The sequence below is a fragment of the Oryctolagus cuniculus genome, chromosome 1 (assembly GCF_051225735.1).
Source record: "Oryctolagus cuniculus isolate XC-2025 breed Fujian yellow rabbit chromosome 1, ASM5122573v1, whole genome shotgun sequence".
NCBI lineage: Eukaryota > Metazoa > Chordata > Mammalia > Lagomorpha > Leporidae > Oryctolagus > Oryctolagus cuniculus.
The window spans coordinates 88562312-88569270 of NC_142867.1; the positions used below are offsets into that span (position 1 = coordinate 88562312).

General features: G+C 39.2%; 1 pseudogene; it reads right to left on the reverse strand.

Moving 5' to 3' along the window:
• Positions 1 to 582: 582 nt before the first annotated feature.
• Positions 583 to 1494, reverse strand: LOC100345393 (small ribosomal subunit protein RACK1 pseudogene; annotated as a pseudogene).
• Positions 1495 to 6959: the final 5465 nt, after the last annotated feature.

Consider the following 6959-nt stretch of genomic DNA (forward strand, 5'->3'; position numbering starts at 1 on the left):
AATGAATTGACCCTGACATTGTAACATAAATATTTCTATTGTTTGTTTTGGATCCCCTTTGTACCTTTACTAGGTTTTTTGCTTTCACATTCTTTCATGATGCTCATCATCTCCCTTAGTTTCTGTGTGTGTTACATCCTTTAGTATCATTTGTAAGGCTAGCCAGGTGGTAACAAATTCTTTCATTTTTTGTTTGTCTTGGAGATGGAAAGGGATGATGGAGAGGGGGGTGAAGAGGGAGAGGGAGAGGGAGAGACAGAGACAATACTGCCATTTGCTTGTTCCAACTCCAAATGCTCTCAACAGCCAGGGCTAGGTGAGGCCAAACAAGAGTCCAGAATTGAATCTGGGTCTCCCATGTCGGGGGTGGGAACTCAAGTACTTAAGCCATTATCTGATGCTTTCCCAGGAAAACAGGATTGGAAATGCAGGAGCTGGGGCTAGAATGAGGCACTCTGATATGGGGTGCAGATTCCAAGCGGCATTCCAAATATTTACCCTCAAAACTCCTGACATAATCAAAAGCAAGTGAAATATATATAAGTCAAAGTCAACTTATTGTTAAAGTCATGCCAAAAGTGCTTAGCGGGTGCTGATGGTCACCTGCCATGCTCGTACCAGGTTGTCTGTGTAGCCAGCAAACAGGGTCTGGCCATCAGCAGACCAGGCCACAGATGTACACTGGGGTGGCTCTACCTTGCAACTTCTTGCTTCAATTCATCTACGATGATCTTGCCTTCTAAGTCCCAGATCTTGATGCTAGGACCTGTGGTGGCACAGAGCATTGATGATGTCTCCTCCATCTAAAGTATAAAGGTGTTTGCCTTCATTGAGATCCCATAGCATGGCCTGCCCATCCTTGCCTTCAGAAGCACAAAGGGGTGCATCTGGAGACACTGTCACAGTGTTCAGATAACTGGTGTGGCCAATATGGTTAGTCTTCAGCTTGCAGTTAGCCAGATTCCATACCTTGACTAGCTTGTCCCAGTCACTGGAGACAATGATAGGATTGCTTCTGTTGGGTGAGAAGACACAAGATACCCACTCTGAATGGCTCTCATCCTGGACAGTGTATTTGCATACACCCAGAGTATTCTATAACTTGATGGTTTTATCTCAGAATCCAGAGACAATCTGATGGTTATCAGAGGAGAAGGCAACACTCAGTACATCTTTGGTATGGCCTACAAATCGTCTTGTGGTGGTGCCCGTTGTGAGACCCCAGAGGCAAAGTGTTCCGTCGCAGGAACCTGAGAGGGCAAACTGGCCATCTGAATATATGACCATTTCATTAACGAAGTGGGAGTGACCCTGAAGAGCTCGCTGCTTGTTGCCATAGTTGGTTTCATCCCTAGTCAGCTTCCACATGATGATGGTCTTGTCTTGAGAGGCGGACAGTATCACATCCGGGAACTGCGGGGTGATAGCAATCTGGGTAACCCAGCCATTGTGGCTCTTGTGAGTGCCACGAAGGGTCATCTGCTCAGTTATGGTGGCAGCGGGTGTGAGTGTCGCCACAGCGACGAGAATGGCACTGGATAGCACAGAGAGGCCAGCAGTGCTGCCATTCTCACCGCGGCCCTGCAAGGAAAAACTTCTTTTTTCACCTTCATTTTCTAATGTGAGTTTTGTTGAGTACAGTGCTCTAGATTGATGGTATTTTTCATCAGGTCTTGCACTCTATCTTCTAGTCTGCGGGGTTTCTGATGACAAATTTTTCAATCTGATTTGAGATATTTTAAAGGAAATCTGGAATTCTCTTGCATATTTTAGGATATTTTATGTTTTACTTTTAAAAGTTTGGCTGTAATGTGTCGTGGGAGTGAAGACCTTTTCTGATCATGCCTACTTGGAGTTCTATGAATTTTCTATAATTGGATGTCCAAATTGTTCTTCAAATTAGTGAGATTTTTTTGTTGTTATTCTGTTGAATAAATTTTCTAAGTCATTATGTTTTTCCATTTCTTCAGGAACTCCTAAGACATGTATATTTGGTCTTTTGATAGTATCCCATAGGTATCTAACACTTTTCTGTTTTTCTAAATTTTTCTTCTTTTTCCTTTGAGTGAGATATTACACAAGATTTGTCTTTTACCTTCCATGTTCTTTCTTTAGCCTCACTGATTATGTTGTTAAGGCTTTCTACCATGTTTCTTATTTGACAGATAGAATTCTTTATTTCTAATATTTCAGTTTGATTTTTTGTTTAATATATCTTCCTGCAAAATTTTTCATTCATGCCATGTACAAATTTCTGTATTTCATATAACTGTTTCTCTGTGTTTTTGAGTAATCTTACAGTAATTCTTTTCAGGCATTTTATCCATCTCTTCATCTTCACTGTCTAATACTGATTCCTTTGGGGAGTCATATCTTTTTTATTCATGTTGCCTGTTTTTCTATGTTTGTTTTTATGCATCCATGGAATGACTTATTGGTATCTCCTAGGGTTGCTTTTTTTCACTTTTTTTCTTTTGCAAATGTAGCTTGTAGCCTAATTCTTCTTTTGTAAACAGGACTTGCTGGAATACTTGCATTTTGCAACACATGTCCAGATGTGTGTGCAGGTGTGGCTATGGAGCTTTGGCAAGAGTGGAGCGAGAGTCCAGAGTGACTCCCAAGTTGCGCATGGTAGATCTGACTATCAGTAGTGGGAGGGGAGGATCAGGCTAGCTGGCATGTTCACAGCCTCTGCCCTTCCCCATCCCTAGGTGAATCAACTAATTCACTGCTTAGGGTGAGCTCACAATGCCTGTGCACTTCAACTCAGGTACATGAATGCATGCAGCATCTGTGGGCTCCACAGCATGACTGCCAAGCTCTTCATGAGCTCTCTCCCCAGCACTCAGGGAGTTGTAAGTTTCCAGCTTCAGAATGGGCTGGTACCCACAGGTCCAACCACACCCTACACCCTTCTCAGTTTTGTGGCCTATGCGATCTCACATAGTCACAGGATTCCAAAAGTCACAGGGTGCAGAAACCCCACAATCACAACATGCAGAGGATTTGGTTTCTGCCTTTGCAATCTGAGTCTGGGGATCTAGCGGGGTAAGGGGAGGAAAGTAGAGTGGCCTCCTTTCCACGCCAGCTCTCCAGGCAGGTCTTCAAGTCAGTGGGGACCATGGAGCCCTCTCTTAGACAAAATCACCAGCTGGGCACCGGCCGCTGCACATTGCTCTAAGAAGTTACACTCTTCCCACCAGCCACCAAATGTGGGAGCCACTGGTGTCATACTGCCAGCTGCTGTGTGTTTGTAGACTATCCTTTCTACCCCATGGGGTCTCTGTTCTGTTCTATAAATTTGCTACTGAAAATCTCTCTCCAAGTGTCCCTAGAGAACGTGTTCCTCCATTTGTTTTTCTGGTATCTTCCTATGGCTAAAATCAGGGTGTCTTTTTCCTATTCAGCAATCTGGCATCTCTACAAGGATACTTTTAAAAGTTCATGGGGGAAAAAAGGTGCTTATTTTTGTGTAAATATGTTTTAAAATCCATACATGGTTTTTTTCAATACACATTTTCCATGAATTTTTGAAGACTTTGTATGTGTCCTATATTAACATTATATAAGGGGCTGGCTCTGTGGCATAGTAGGTGAAGCTGCTGCTGGCAGTACTGGCATCCCATTTGGGCACTGGTTCAAGTCCTGGCTGCTCTACTTCTGATCCAGCTCTCTGCTATGGCCTGGGAAGGCAGTGGAGGATGGTCCAAGTCCCTGGGCCCCTGCACCCGCGTGGGAGACCCAGAAGAAGCTCCTGGCTCCTGGGTTTTGATTGGCGCAGCTCCAGCTATTGTGGCCAATTGGGAAGTGAACCAGTAGATGGAAGACCCCCCTGTCTCTCTCTGCCTCTCTTTCTCTCTCTGAGTAACTCTGATTTTCAAGTAAATAAATAAATCTTTAAAAAAATCATATTAAAGTATGAGAAATCACCATGAAATAACTGTGTTAGTAATAGATGGGAAGCAGCATACAATATCCATAAAAGGTCAACTGTACCTAAGATATAATACAGTACACTTGAAATTCATTTATTAACTATATAACATTTACTAAGTATCTACTATATACTAATACTATTCTTGGCCTTGGTAATTGGGTGAAGAAAATACAGGTAGCTCTCTTGGAACTTGAATCTTACCAAATACAGCAGAAAACAAGCAAACTACTTTGTTTCAAAACACAAAAAGCATAAAATTAAGGAGTATAAGAAAGATATGGAGCAAAATTGAATTTAATTCTGCTATATATTTTGAAAGAAAAATTAAGAAAAGTCTAAGACTTAAATTAAATAATTCCTTAGGGCCATTGAGGAGCCCATCCATTGCAAATATCCGCAAACCCACCATTGCACCTTTGCATAATTCATTTTACTCTCTGCAGCCACAGACTCCTTCCAAGCTACAAACCCATCTGATCATAGCACTTCTTTGCTTAAAGCCTGTAACTGGCTTGCTTGGTAAAAAGGACAACCTGCTTATTACTCTATTTGTGGCTTTCTTCTATCTGTATCTTTTGGAACACTATGGCTAGTTGCTTGTTTACTTTCTAGTCTCTCCTGAAGACTTAATATTCCAAGTAAATCTCTTGCCAAAAGATTACCTAAACCCCATTTAGCAATATCCTGTCAAGGGAGCAATTGCCTTATACATATGAAAGCACAGGACTGTGAAGAATTGAAAGGTAATATTGTATCCTATTCATATTTGTATATCTGGCTTTTAGAACAACTAAGACCTCAGTAAAGCTTGAAGCAAAAATAAATTTGAATAAGTGGGGAAAAGAACAGAAGAGATAATTCTCTTATTTTAGCTTCTCAGTAATTTTCAGATAAAAATAATCTGAATAATTTAGTGATATATGCTTTTTTAATGTTATTGAATCTTCCAAATGATATAGAAGTTAGGAAACTTCACCATCATAAATTACATCAAATTAACTAGGTTTGTCAGATGCAATGATGCATTTATTTCAGAATAAAAATTGTGATTTGAATAGCATACATAACTATTGCTTGGAAAATCCCAAATATTTTAGAAGTTATTCTTAAACTAAAGGTTTTATCCTACACACGTGTGTTGTGTAATGATTCTTGCAGAAAGATTATCATGCATTGTCAGGCTCAGGTGCAAATATCATTATGAGACACATGAGAAAAAATAATTCATCAATGTTTATAAATTATCTTTAGGCTGTTATACTGATGTGACAGTTTTAAAGTTCTCAGTTTTGTCCATACTATAATCAATTAGAAAGAAAATCTAAAAGTTCTAATTACAAAAAATTAAAATTCTATCATATATTTATAAAAAGGAACAGCAAGAACTTTTACTTAAAATTGGCAGGAGGATAGTACTTTTTGTCTTTGAAGATGTGGGAACTTTTAACCTACCCCCTTTTTCTTTTTTTTAAAGATTTATTTTATTTACTTGAAAGAATTACAGAGAGAGGTAGAGAGAGAGAGAGGTAGAGAGGTAGAGAGGTAGAGAGAGAGAGAGAGGTTTTCCATCCACTGGTTCACTCCCCAAATGGCCACAGAGGGCCAGAACTGAGCTGATCCAAAGCTAGGAGCCAGAAGCTTTTTCCGGGTCTCCCAAGCAGTTACAGGGGCCAAGGACTGGTCCATCTTCTACTACTTTCCCAGGCCATAGCAGTGAGCAGGATTGGAAGTAGAGCATCCAGGATTAGAACCAGCACCCTTATGGGATGCTGGCGCTGCAGGTCTGGCTTTAAGCCACTGCACCATAGTGCTGGCCACCCTACCCCTCTTTTTTAATGCAGAGATCAAAATTATTTGTGTAAGAAAAAGTCCTTTAGTCAGATCACAAAGTCCAACTTTTGCCATTAAGGCTAAATCTGTTGTATACCAGTTAATTTTGTAGAAGCCATAAGATACTAGACTCTTTCATTTTACTAAATGTTATTAAAACAAGAATTTAATTGGCTACAATGTAGTTCAACTGAGCCAATAAAAAGTGTCATTGATTATAATTTATAAAAAACTATAATGTCAACCATTTTTAACTGTATTGGCAGGTGAAACTGCATTTCTTAGTTTCAAGTCACTTACCACCCAAATGAGCAATTGTTAATGGAACCAGATCATTACTTCCTGCTGCACAGGTTTCCATGTCACTGCCTGTATACACATTTCAATGGACAGAGAATATTCCAGAATGGCTTCTTATACACAAGGAAGAAAATTGGTGACTTTTTATAAAAGACTTCATTTATAGCATGAAGCAAACCCTAACTGAAAGTGCTGACCACTGATTTGGGAAATCTAATGACTAAGAATAAGAAGTGTGGTTTACACCCATTAATGAACTAGAACAGTATTGAATAAATTAAGATAAGACAATATATAACAATGCTGCTACTAACAAAATAGTAATAATCACACACCAAAGAGTTAATGTTTTTAAAAACCTGTTCTAATCTAAGTATTATTAAATTATTTCTATATATTAGTTTGAGTAGCCCTCACACTACTCTGAGGTAAGTACTATAATTTCAAAGATGAGGAAACTGAGGCTTTGAGGCAATGATACACTTACCAATGTTTATAGATGTAACCAACCCCATTCTGACTGCTCAAAAATTCTCACTGTGATTGACAGTGGCCATTTTTATTTTTTCTGTTATTGTGCATGTATGTGTTATATTTCATCACTTTAATAGTTCATGGAAGCAGTCTATTCATTGTTAGTGTCATTTGCTTGGACTTTAAGACAACGTAAGCAATAATTAGTTTATAGTAGAGACTCAATTTATTTTAGTAGAATGGGGCTGAATAAATGAATGAATAAGTAAACTAGCTTTTAGAGACAATACAGCCATGGGATCACATTATCAGGAGTACACGTTGCAATTTTTCTTTTCCTCCCTCATTATTTCCTGGTGACAAATATTATGCTCTTATCTTATATAGAAATATACTGTGAAGTGCACTTTATATTTTC